This window comes from Aulostomus chinensis, chromosome 13 (genome assembly GCF_037954235.1).
Source record: "Aulostomus chinensis isolate RoL2024-O1b breed Wild chromosome 13, RoL_Achi_v1.0, whole genome shotgun sequence".
Classification (NCBI taxonomy): Eukaryota; Metazoa; Chordata; class Actinopteri; order Syngnathiformes; family Aulostomidae; genus Aulostomus; species Aulostomus chinensis.
Window position 1 is genome coordinate 18955597 of NC_141332.1, and position 13549 is coordinate 18969145.

Sequence of the window (13549 nt, forward strand, 5' to 3'; positions counted from 1 at the left end):
ACTGCTCTAAACTGACCAAATGCTGAGCCAATCCCAGGTCCACTGGGGAAAAGACAATTACAGAAATACATATAACTCAAAAATTGTCACAGTTCATGACAAAAGTGGCTGTAGACACTTTCCCTGGCTGTGACTTTATCCTACAGCTGCATGAATTCGAGAGAGAAAGGGTGTCCCTGACCTGCCCCAGTATGTCCAAATAAAAAAATAAAAAAACCCACTCCAAATAAGAGTCAACTTCCAACCTTTTCCTGAAGAGTCTTTGGTTCAGTTTCAAAGGCTTCCTGGTTTTATGTTACTGGCCAAACACACCCCAGATGTACACAAAGTGGTCACTCTCAATGAGACCCTATGGAAACAGAGGGAGATCAGGCACCCCTCGACGTAACCAAACATCAAGTTAAAAGCAAAGTGAACAGAGGGGATGCCATTGATGTTATTGCTTACTTAAACAGGTTATTCTTCACCCACGGCAAGTGTGTATCACAGAAAGTAATAACACACTTGTAAGCAATGGTTCAAACCTAGGGGCCTCCAAAAAGAAATTTGTCACCGTCATGCAGTGGAGAAGTCATTTGAATATTTCATACTATTTATCCACCTTGAATATCTGCCTTACCTTTAAGACAGCCATATGGAACTCATAGAAAGTGTCAGTCTCAAGTGATAGAATGTAAAACCCACAAAACACCCCCTAAAGGCAATCCAATCAAGCAGCATTCACTATGAGATGTATAGCTCTATGTTAAGCAAATGGGCAGAGAAACGGTGACCTGGTGAATCCATTACTTCTCCTCCTGTGTCCATTGTCTTAAAGCCTGCCGTATGTGCCCACAGTGCCTTTAAAAGACATGTTGAGAGAAAAGAGCTCTTTGCCTTGGAATGAGCTAACTTAATTATCATAGCAACTGGCAGTTCTCTTTAACATGTCAATGGTACTTGGCCTGCATGCATAATTTTGCTGTGTTATTGTGGTGGCCTCTGAGTTTCTCACTGACAAAACACCCAAACCACAGGCACGGGGCCTATTGTCATGGGCGCATCCATCTGGATCAAGGCCATTAGAGGATATTTGCACTTCCTCTGTGGCTCCTGGCTCTTTTTGACATGCAGCAGAAGGAACAGGCCTCACCCACCAGTACAGGGCCAATTGAGGTGCAGATTGACCAGAGGGACAGTGAAGAAGGGCAGCCAGCGGGGCAGTGCTCCTGTCAGATCCAGTGATGGACACCCACGTGGGAGCTGGTAGTTGGCCTGTGGTTTCTGAGGTCCTATAGCAATTGATGGGACATGGTGAGGCAGGCGCCCTGGTTTCATTCTTTTGTCCCCAGGGATGTTGGAGGGTGTATCAGAATGTCAGAGGCTCTTGGCTACAGCACACTTCTGGTGTCAACTGCCTACGATATACTACTGCCCCTTCCCTGCCCAGATGTACCTCAACAAGAAAAGAGATATTTAGTGACACATAGTACACTGTGCCTTTGAAACGAATAAAGGCAAGTTATTCTCTCTTATATTCAAGCTCAATACATGAAAAGATCCTATGTTTAACAAACATGACTTGCATCTGAAAACAAAATAATAAATGGCATCCTTTGAAGCATGCGGTGGTAGCATGCTGATAAGGTACAAAGATGTGGTTAACACCATAGCACTCACACAATATCACAAATGGTTTTTATGTATGTATGTGCATATGTGTGTGCCTGTGGACAATGGACAATTAAACTTAATCACATCCATACACATATAGAAAAACAGCTCTCATATCAAATAGAACCAATTTAGCTTCCAGAAACATGTAAGCTGTCAATCCAGACCTCAGCATGTGTAACCTATATGCTTGTCGCTGTACGCGCAGCTTCCTGCAGCTGTGTTGGAATGCTGACAGGACTGAGATATGAATCTTGATTCAATTAAGAGTTAAAGCTGAGGGTCTAAGCACCGGAGCTGGTATCTGTTTAGGTGGGTGGCAAGAAGACTGTTGCAGAGCGGGAGGGGTGGAGGGAAAGGTGCGGAGTGTGATGGCAAGAAGGGGGGTGGGGGTTACCTGTGGCCCTGGCTCCAACTGGGAGTAATTTGGAACAGACTGCTCCCAATGTGTTCATTAGGTTGTGATTGGACTGAGCGCAGGTGGGGAGGGCCTGCCCAGCCTGACGCTGAATAGTCCTGATTGTGCCCAGCATAAAACGCCATCTGTTTCAATGAGGGAATGAGCGAGAGAGAGAGAGAGAGAGAGAGAGAGAGAGAGAGAGAGAGACGGCAGGAGGAAGGAGGAGAGGAGGAAGCTATTGGTGAAAAGTCAATTTTGTGTACTAACAAGGGGATAAAAAAATTAAGGGAGGGAAAAGTAATGTATGGTGACATTTGCAACTCTCTCACTTCCCTTAAATTCCCTTTACAGTGGAATTTAAATTGGCTATTCAATTCAATCAAAAAAAAAAACTGTCATATGTCCTGTAAATTGACCGGGTGTGAAAATTATTGCCACGTAACCAAATGCAATGATAAAGTGACTTACTCTAGAGGAGGGAAACGGCAGGTTTGAGTCTTGCCAGATGACTGAAGGGACAAGGGGATATGAGATGGAGCAGCAGAGTTTATTCATGGACCACCTGCTTCAAAACTGGTGTATTTAGCCTCATCTTGTACTCATACCCAAAAGAAAAAATAATGCCGATGTGGGTGCGCCTATAGCATCACATTCGCCAACTCACTGCGGGTGAAAACACCACACAAACTTTTTTTTTCCTTTTTTTTTCTTTTTTCGTGGTCAATCAGCTTCTCTTTCTCTCATTTGTTCTCTCTCTGTCAGGCCCTGGGAAGTAAACGAGGAAGAGCAAAGAGAAGAAGGCCCCTGTTTGCTGCTCGACATTTGAAGCGTCTTTATCGGGCTTGGCAGCGTGGTCCTGCGTGTCCAAGCCTCGTCGTGATTTTCATCCTTTGTGCTGTCCAAGGTGTGTCCAATGCACTGGGGCTTTGTGTGCGGAGGGAGACGACACATCGCATTCTGTCTTCTGTCCTGAGCTGGGGAATGGGGAGACTGGGGGAGGGAGGGGGAGGGGGGGTTGTACAACAGAGGAGTGACAAAAAGCAAACTTATAGAAGGCTGCGGATCTTCAAAGCCATGATGCACAAAGGCATACAAAGCGTTACTTCATGCAGAGTTGTGCCAGATGTAATTGCGGGGTTCCTGGCGATAGAGAATCACATGAAATGCTTAGCTCCGCCCCTGACACCATGAAAGGACTGCAGCTAAGAAGCTTCAACTGCAAAGAGAGGGAGGGGGGGGGCAGTAGAAAAGTTAGCTTCACTTTGATGGACAACAAACAAGTGAGTAAATAAGTTATCCTAAAGGCTCTAATGAGTAATTTCATGCGTAGCGCTTGATAGATGGAAGCGAACTGGCTGACTCCATTAGAAATCAGGAAGGATGGCAACTGCACAGAATGACAAGTCATACCCCTCCCCTTTTTCCTCGCTCCGCCATCAGCCTCATGGTATAGATGCTTTCAAGTCTGCTTTCAGTGGAAAATTATGTTGATTCATTGTTAATAAGTTGGCGGGTTGAGCAGAGTGCGTTGCAGGTAAAGGTAGGCTGTAGTTTTTTTTTCCTTAACAGCCCGACTCATCTTCATCTGTTTCCTGTGGCTTCCTGCTGAGATGGGACGGGTGTCGAGTGTGCATTGTTAAATATGTTCCAAGGCACAAATGCTGACACTGTCATGTACATTTGCACAGCCCACTCTTCTTTTCAGTGGGTGCACATGTGTGCATTTGTCTTACAGACAGTGAACGGTGATGGGTTGTGGAGGAAAGGGTGGTGCCATCACTTTAGGCCTGCAGATGGGGTTCCCACTGGAGGGACACGCCCCGGTGTTTTCCAAGACAGATGAAGGCAAACACAGCAGCAGACATCTTACAGGTTCAGCAGATGTAAATAGTCAAAGAACGATAAGTTCTTGTCATCTTAATAAGTCTTGTCCAAAGGCCTCCTGCTACTGCTGTGGAAACTCGGGTGTCTGTACCCACAAGGTCAAGGCTTAGATGTCCTGCAAAGGCTTCATTTAAAATATACCCGAAAAACTAAATCATGCAGTGCTTCATCAAGGTGACACAGTATGATAACAGCATATAAATGTACCTGAGCGACTCATCTTTGCAGGAAGGCTTTACTCAGGGAGGTGCGTTTGTTTTACAGACTTCACTTTAGGCACTGGATCAAAACTTAAGTTTACTTTACATCTTCAAAACAGTAAAAGGGCCTGTGTTTGTTCTATATTGGCTGAATTATAATGGTGATTCATGGCAGAGTGAAATCTTGCCCATAATTGAGAGGAAATGAGGGATCTTGTGTATATCCAAGTGATATTAATACGCACCTGGCAGAACAGAGGCGCTAAAGCCTTACCTGGTACTGCCTTTGCATATTAATAATGAGATACTCATGTGAAATGAATTCTAAACTGAGTATAATGGGCTATAGATTTTTTTTTTTTTGGATGAAACAATTACATTAACTTACCGATTAAAATGCACGTTTAATTTTATTCAATCATCATTCACAATTTTAACAATGAGCAGGTGGCTAAATAAAGATTCGGACACTAATATTTCTTTGCTAACTCCTTGATGGAATGTTTCAGATACTATACATTTACACACTCAGAGGACAGAAAGTGTGTTTCGTTGTTAGATATTAGTGCAAATGGAGGTCTCATGCAAACATATTCAACAAGGCTAATAATCCACAGACAAAATGCCACAGTAAGCTCACAAGTGGACCTCTTCACTACTGCAACATGATGAGAATTTTATATTATCTGTAAGCTGGCCTATATCTCTCCACATGTAAACACCCCTCTCAGGTCACACAATAAAGAGCAAGGGCCAGCGAGCAGGTGTCGGGGGGTCAGAGTATCCCAAGGGTACCTTGAGTCTCATCCCAAAACCTCTAACATTTTTCAAAGCCCTCCTGCAGCCTGGCCCCTCATCAGAGAGTGCCCCCAATGGCCCCTTTCACATATGCACAACCCAACTCCGCTGCCCCTAGTACATGATGAGCAGGCTCAGTCTGTCCAAAACCAGCCTAAGACCCGGTGGGGGGGTGGGGTGATGATGCTGAGAGGGTAGAAACCTATACAGGGGGCAGATTTCATTTTCTTCATATTTCACAAAGACTTTTTGCACACTCTTGCTGGACTCAAAGCCTAGCTAGAGAAGGTTTCCCCCCATGAGAGATAATTACTCATAACCTCCACGGCCTTGATAGCCTGGGTTCATATACACATTCTCTCACATTTCAAATCTTCTATCACCTGGCAGCTTGCGAGGTTTCCTCATCAGAGGCACAACAAAGAGAGGGAGATCTTCTCTTCCATTTTTCAATTTTAAACCATAAAAAGAAGCCAAACTTTCTCCAACACAGGCTTAAAAAGGAACAATCATATAAAAAAACAACTAATACTCTCTTCATTCAACTCATTTTATATATGTGCATGTGTGTGAAGGTAAAACCACTGGTGCATCACATCTAAACCTCCATCTCCTTGTCTCTCTCGTCATCCATCAATATAATTTGTCCTCATTGCAACATAGGCCAAGCCCCTTCTTCACCTCCCATACAGTAAGAAACTCCATGACACACTACGTTACATGAAAAGACGGGAAATTAAAAAAAAAAAAAAAAAAAAAAGTTGCTCAATCTCCCAGCAGATTATACTTTATCCAAGATGAAGGGTTCAAAAAGAATGTTCAGTCATACTAGCTAAACGGGTGAGAATTAAGATGTTGCAGCGTGGAATGAGGCAGTTATGCATACATAACATGTTGAGGCTGGGACCCCCTACTGGGGAGAGGCACGACAAAGCCTCTCTAACAGCAATACCTCTGGGACAGCTAATGATTAATTAGCTTGTGTCATTAAGTGAGGCAAATGTCACCCGAGCTTCCTGGGGAAGCTGTCACACCATGTGTAGGCTACTCACAAGTTTCCCCCTCAGGTACTGGTTTGTGTGTGTGAGTGTGTGTGTGTGTGTGTGTGTGTGTGTGTGTGTGTGTGTGTGTGAGGGGGTTAACTGTTACTAGACAAATCCTGACATCTAGTGGTCAGATAGAAAACTACGCCGTTTCTAACTGTCATCTTAAAAGCCTGCAGTATATTTTCGTGAGCGATCCAACTTAATGATAAAATATGAACTTAAAGACAGTCCAACTCAAAATTTAATATTTCCAAAAAAAAAAAGTCCATCAACAAAGACATTCAGCAGAGGGATTACTCGCGGGTATCCCACTTCATTACATGATGTGGCCTCTGACCTTTAGGTGTCACTCACTTCATTGATCACGAGACTAACGTCAAAATTAAAGAGATAATTCTTCGTCAGACCTTCTGGAAAAAGCTCTTGCATGTTTAGGCAGTTTTTTTTTTTTTTTAATAGCCTCTCCACAACACTACACCGTAATTTTGACAAAGTATATAATATTCTATATCTTTAAAAAAAAAAGCACAGTTTTTTTCAAAAGTAATAGCAATTTAAATTTTCTTACCACAGATATCCAAGACGCAAGCGGAGTTTGATGACTTTCTTGCAGACAGCCGAAGTTTGTAGTCTGAATTACGGTACCTTAATTATTCTAAAGTATTTTTCGGTATCATCTACTTTTCATTACTGCGCACATGCTCACACTTTATCATCCCAGGATCAGTTAGTCTGAGTCTAATGTGGCTTACTCAACACTGAAACCTGGCCTCCTATAAGACCAGACCAAGGAGAAGTGAGAAGGCCTTTCTCTTCACCAGGGAGTGGCAGCACAACATGGGGAGGCTTAACACTCACATATACACACACACAAACACACGCACACACCTCATGTCTGTGTTTATTCATGTCGGCAAGCACGCACATGAACACACACACACACACACACACACACACACACACAATCTGCCGCACCCTCACATAGACATACGCATACAAAAGCACACCTGTCAGGGCCTTTCCACTGTGTGAGCAAAAGCAAAGAAGTCTGGCCCCCCTCTGCTTCTGTCTCTCTGTATGTGGTATCCCATGTCTGTTATATTAAAGCAACTCTATTCAGTTCCCACTTTCTCATCTGAAATAATGGCATGAGCAATTTTCACATTTAAGGAAGCAAGGACTCATGCAGTCTCTCTCTCTCGTTTAATGAATAGAATCAGATCTGCGCCCCTGTGGCTGCAGCCTAATCTGCCTTTGAAGATTTCTGTCATTTACTGATTTTAAAGAAAAATGCGCCACCTCACAAAGTTGTTTTGGTTTGCAGAATCCAAAACTGCATTAAATATCTATATATCTATGTATGCATTCACTGCTTTATGTGATTTCTATGTTAACCGCCCTCATTAAACACATCTAAAAGCGCCGGCTTTGCCAGGATCCTCCCGATTGTGCCAGTTTACTGATGTGTGACGTCCATTTGAAGGGGGAATCTGCCAAATAGAATGATTAAATTAAAGTGCACTTTGGTCAGGAGTGCTCCCTCTTTGCCACTTTGCACCATAACATGTCTTGTCCTAAAATAATTAGATTGGGGCCTTGGATGGTGGAGTGGCCAGATCCTCAATGGTCAAAAAAGAGGAATGGCCTGGTTTTGAATGGAAGCCTCCCGTCCTAAAAAACACTTTATTTCTTTACACTTGAGGTTTGTTGTCTTTTGTGACTATTATACCATTTCACCATGTGCTTTCATGCAGCTGTGCCCCTCTTAAAAAGCCTTTGTGCCAGCGGCATGAATGCAGGAAATGTGTCTGTGGCAGGTAGCCCTTACTGCAAGTTAATCTCCTGAAAGAGGCTCATAAACGTACTTTTAAATTCTCTCTCAGCCACAGAGCGTCCATCATCAATTGAGCACTTCTCCCCTTTGTAGGGCTGACGAGTGCGGTGCGCGGCCGGTGACAATGGCTGCCAAGTGTGACAAAGTAATCACCTTCTGGGGAAAACACTAGTAATTACTTCTAAACTGTTTGGGCTTGGGAGACAACTGCTATTGTGCAATGAAATGAAAGGATCCCTTTAGAAAGCAATGCTGTGACGGTTGCTCTCAATCTGTTTGTTTACAAAGATTTCTCTTTACAGTTGCCTAGTGCATCAACCTCGCTCAATCATACATGTGTGACGGTCATGTGTGTCCTCCTGCCAACTCACGTAACAAAGAGACTTTACACCGAGAAAACGATAATGAGGAGTTGATTTCATTAATCAGACAATCAACCAAAGGCTCGGTGAATGTAAGCTCATTTCAATTTCAGAGACTATTTGCTGGAATACTGGTGAGACAGTTTTTATAAATATACATATATATACACACACACACACACACACACACACAGAGTTTTGTGTGTGTGTGTATATATATATCGACATGTATACATGCAAAAATGATGTAGCCTATCATAAAATAACAAAACCATGAATTATATTTGTACTGTTTTTTTTTTTTACAGTTGACTGCTTATCCCCTGTTGGGGGAAAATTATATAATTATATATATATATATATATATATATATATATATATATATATATGTAATGTATCAGAGGAGAGATCACTTCAAATAACTTAGGTTTAATGTTAAAGATACAGTCCGTTCGGCGGTTACTTTAAACTGGATGTCAAAGCGTTGCATCATGTACTGACCTGGTGGGATTTATCTTACTAAGAAGATTTAAATCCCCCCAAAAAATGAACCCTGTATCCTGGAAACCTTTGCCTCACATTCTGTGAAAACAGAAAAACTAACAGCACGTTTATAGATTCCGGTGCTCAGTACATGCGACTTTGATTTGTTGCTCATATACACACACACACACACACACACACACACACACACACACACACACACACACACACACACACACACACTCAGTTTTTAAGATCCATATTATCTCGGAAACACAATATACTAGGGTCTACAAAGCCATGGAAGTAAATACATTATTTTTATTTACTTATATTTTGTTCAGTTCATTTCAGTTTATTTTTATGAGTACTTTTCTTTGAAGGGATAGTTTTGTTCAAATAAACAAAGTGTCAGTAATATTCAATCGCTGATGAAACAGTTTTCGCAGTTCCTACGACAAACCAGGAGCCTTTAATTTCAGAATGGAAAAATAGGTGAACGTCATACACGCAATAAATGAAACCATGAGGTCAAATTCATGTTATTATAAGATATAGAGACCAAGGTTACCTATGAATGCAAACATTTTCCAATAAAGACATGACTTTTCCACAGAAAAAAACGTTTATTTCATGATTGAGGGACAGACACACACACACACACACACACACACACACACACACACACACTACTTGCCCCTAACTTTGTTGCAAACTCAATTTGTCAGTTTGACCCAACCGTGGAGTTCCTGAGTGAAAAGAGAGAATGAGCCGTTCATGCAGTCAGAAAAAAAATAAATATATCGTGAAACAACCGATGAGAATTATGTTAACATGTCTGAGTCTTTTTTAGAAGGCAGTGAAATGTGGGAGTAACTTTGCCAACATTAATACAGAGCATGGTTTGAAAGGGTGGTTGACTGCCACAGGAAACGAGATGCAAATGTTATCGCAGTAGGATTTTATTCCTCCACTCCAAATATTGACTTAAATGTTAACACCCAAAAGCGGCTAGATTTTTAAGAACATGTGAAAGACATTTCGCCACTTTTAGCTTCCATTCATCGGCTTCCAGTTTGGATTACTTCAGACTTTACTGAGACTGCATACTTGATCAATTCCAAACTGAGATTTCATCCTGATCTGAGAATAGAGGTGCCACTTCCCTCTCAGGGTTAAAATCAATCAATCAATCAATCAATCACCCTTTGGACACCTGTTTTCTGTGGTAACCTGACATCAGACATCACAAAGTCTACCAACACACTTCAGGAGGGAGAGTTTTCTCTCATCAGACTCCTCTCCTGTGGAAACATCTTCCAGTGTGGGTGCAGGAGGTAAACACCCTCTTTATGTTCCATCTGTGCACGTTCACATCCCATTAATGTAAATTAATAAGTGCGTCTTCTCTCTCCTCCTGTCCCCTGAATACCTGCAGGTATTTCTTCTGAGCTGCAGAGACTTGTGATTGTAGCCTTGCACCTCCTGCTCAACACACACAGCTGCTGCTTCATCGTAGTATTACAGTCGCTGGGATCGTGTTTCTCGGCGCCACTGGTGCCAAGTGCTTGTTCACAGAGGAACGGTAGCATCTAGAACTGCTCTTCGTGAGAAGTGTCCTGTAGTAACGCTTGACTCAAAAGTCATCTTTTGCTTTAAATGATCAGTTAGTTGCTTCTCATTTGATTACTTCAGTTCCAGTTCTGTGAATTACTGCAGCCTCCAAAATTGGAATTTCATACCTGTTCTACCAAGAATGGCTTAAGCTTCCTAATAATTCATATAGTATTCAATACAGAGTATTCCATTTTTTACTAGGACTTTATGGTGGTGTGTTTTACAAATGTTACCTTTTAAGCATCTTATATTTATTACCTTTTACATCATGTTGGCTTAATAAATCAGTCTCTGATGCTATTTATCTTCATGAGTCTGTCACAGTGAAGTGAGGGGTTTAACTCAATGCATGTTTGTTTCCAGTGTTACAGGTGAGAAACACTCCAGTGTAGGCCACTGGCTAGCTCCTGAGCCACAGCTAGCTTAGCAGGCGAGTAGGAAGTGAGCTATAGTTTGCCAAAACATCACCAAAAACATCTTTACTTACTTCTATCGTCTTGTAATGTGGTTCTTATAATCCCTAAAGGCCAAAAAAAAATCACCAAATGCTCCATTCAAAATGGCTAACATGCTAGCAGACAACTACTTGAACTATCAAATACATTAGCGTTATTGAGCCGTGTTTACTGCAGAAGCAGTAACTTTTACTCACCTTTAACTCTTAAAAACTAGTTGTGGTGTAGTTTGGAGCTGAATTTCCCCACTTCCTCATGACAGGAAGCCAGACTAGAAATGTTCTTCTTCTTCAGTATTGTGTTTTTGAAGGGAAAGCAATATTTTTAGGATTATACTGTCACCTAGTGTACGGGAGTATGTAGTACTAGATCCTGTCAGTAAATGACAGCAGACAGAGCTTTATGGGAAAAAATAGTTGGTATTAGTTATTTAAAGTGTAACTCATCCTTTTCTTTTTAATCTATTAAGTATTTTGGATATCCTATAATGTCCCACTTAGGAAGTTTCATTTTTAAGAAACAATAAAATAAAAGGCCACTTTATTTGATTTTTTTTTACTTTTAGGAATTTAGTCTTGTAACAAGTAAATACTATCAGACTTCATAGTAGCTCATTACAAAAGTAACACTGTATAATATCACACTGAGCTGTAATGCAGTAATTTACTGCATTTCTAACATAATTTCAGTACTATTTTTGCAGTTACTGTGGAAGTAACTTGCAGAGTTGTTCCATCCAACCCTTGTGTGTTTTATTGTGTTGACCTGTAGGTGTCAATGATGAGAGGAAAACAATGAGTTGGGTAAAGAGGCACCTGAAGCTACTCTGCTCCACTCACACAGGTTCTACCAGCTCCGTGAGGCAGCGCGCCTGTGGGTGTCCCTTTGAACCACGGTCCATTCAACAGGTGAATAGTGACCAGCATTTTATTAGCTATCTAAATCTGAAGCACAGGGTGCTCGAGAGTCACATCAAAGGTTTTTTTGCTTTTGTTTTTTTTGTTTTTTTAGATAGAGCGCGGATGGAGCAAAGACTTGAAATAAAACAGCTTATTATGAGTATTTATTAGCCGGTAGTGTGAGCAGCACTAATTGGATTACACAATGCAGCTCTGCTTTCCCTTTTTTTTTTTTTTTTCCTTTCTCGAAAACATGAGCTGTTCAACCTGTTTCTGTCTCCTGCTATGAACACAAACACGCACACACACATGCACACACATATATAAATACATATACAGTATATGGCAATTGTAAAGGCTCTGTCCCCCAAGGTGCAATGATTGGTCTTGGTGATAGGAGTCAAGAGGTCAGCATCAGGTGATCTCCTACGGTGGGTAGGGGTGTGGCCATGGAGAGGGGTTTGTCAGGTATGAGGGCCAAGATTATTGAGAGTTTTGTTTGTGATGTGGACCTTGAAATGGACTGAGTGGGAGCCTGCGAAGGCGTTGAAGGATGGAGCGGGTGGCTAACCGAGCAGCAGAGTTTGGAACGTTCATGGAGCGTAGTTGGGGGGGTGGGGCTCTAATGCCATTGCAATAGTGCAAGAGATTACGGATGCATGGGTTTGTGTTTCAAGTGTTGAGAAGCAGAGGTTTGAGGTTGCTGTCAGGCAATACTCCAAAGATACAAGAAGAATGTTTTGATAATGGCGATGAGTGATTTTTCTGGTGTTGTTGTGTAGGAGCACAGGGGAGGTAATGGACATTGAAGCAGGGCCTTTCTTCTCCCTGCACCTGAGGACTCCAGGTCCTTAATGACTGCAACCATAGAACAACAACAACCAACCTTGAGGTGTCTGAAAAGTCATGAAATCCTCCAACAATGTCATTAAATCTATAGGTCATCTTGATTATAAATCAAACGTGACATAATTGTAAACTTCATAATTGCCATTTCATGGTTTTTGTCAGGTTCTATATTTTCATTCATGTCTCGTGCTAATTTTATTGTGACTGTGCATTTGATCTTATTCCCTCATACAGTTTTCTGTGCAAGTCTTTGTGTCGGTCCAGTTTCATTTTCATGTCTTTATTTGTTGTTTTTCCCCCTCACAACTAACTCAAGAAAAGAAAAGAACATCAAACTTCTACGACCAAAAAGGGGCAGGAGGAAGAAGATTTTCATGTACCCGCCTCCTTAAACAGACAAAAAATTCATTAAAAATATATTGTACGGCAAATGCATCCATCCATTTTCTACCACTTATCCTGTTAAGGGTCATGGGGGGGTGGAGCCTATCCCAGCAGCCTTCAGACAAGAGGCAGGGTTCATCCTGGACAGGTCACCAGTCCATCACTGGGCCAACACATAGAGACAGACAACCATTCACACTCACAGTCACACCTACAGTCAATTTAGAGTATCAATCAGCCTCGTCCTCTCTTGATGTCTTTGGACTGTGGGAGGAAGCTGGAGTACCAGAGAGAACCCACGCAGGAACAGGGAGAACATGGAGACTCCACACAGAAAGATCCTGTGCTGGAGCCGGGGCTCGAACCTGGAACCTTCTTGATGTGAGGCGACAGTGCTGACCACTGCACCACCGTGCCGCCAGCCAAATGCATTTATTGAAAATAAAAACTTTCCTTTTTAATGAAAACAACAATAAGCCATGAACCTCGTGCAGAATTGGCGAGAGGCCACTTACCTCCACTTCACTTATTTTATTTCGTTTCAAGTTTTTTATCTTGAAATTACCCTCTACAAACTCGATTTACTTGTATTCTTTACCCTGAAAGCAAAGTTCAGGAGGTCACACTTAGGGAAGGAACAAAATTAAAGCCAAATTTATTACGTTTGTCCATCATTGATCCATAA

General features: G+C 41.9%; 1 protein-coding gene and 1 long non-coding RNA gene across 7 annotated transcripts in view; one reads left to right on the forward strand and one right to left on the reverse strand.

The window, feature by feature from the left end:
- zic6 (zic family member 6) overlaps window positions 1–11042 on the reverse strand; it is a 98280-nt gene extending 87238 nt beyond the window's left edge. Inside the window, exon 1 of one of the 4 annotated variants that reach the window (XR_015118904.1) lies at window positions 10930–11015. The gene's annotated coding sequence lies outside the window, so the exon portion shown is untranslated. Of the gene's footprint in view, window positions 1–10929 lie in introns of all 4 variants that reach the window. The other 3 variants (XR_015118909.1, XR_015118910.1, XM_086221883.1) reach the window with 3 other exon arrangements.
- Window positions 9874–12878, forward strand: LOC147251310 (uncharacterized). Of its 3 annotated transcripts, XR_015118916.1 has the most exons (5): window positions 9874–9997; window positions 10099–10245; window positions 11504–11640; window positions 12414–12523; window positions 12797–12878. It is a non-coding gene; the product is annotated as an uncharacterized LOC147251310 (long non-coding RNA). The 3 variants fall into 3 exon arrangements; XR_015118917.1 differs by lacking the exon at window positions 12414–12523; XR_015118918.1 differs by lacking the exons at window positions 11504–11640; window positions 12414–12523; window positions 12797–12878 and adding an exon at window positions 10641–10708.
- Window positions 12879–13549: the final 671 nt, after the last annotated feature.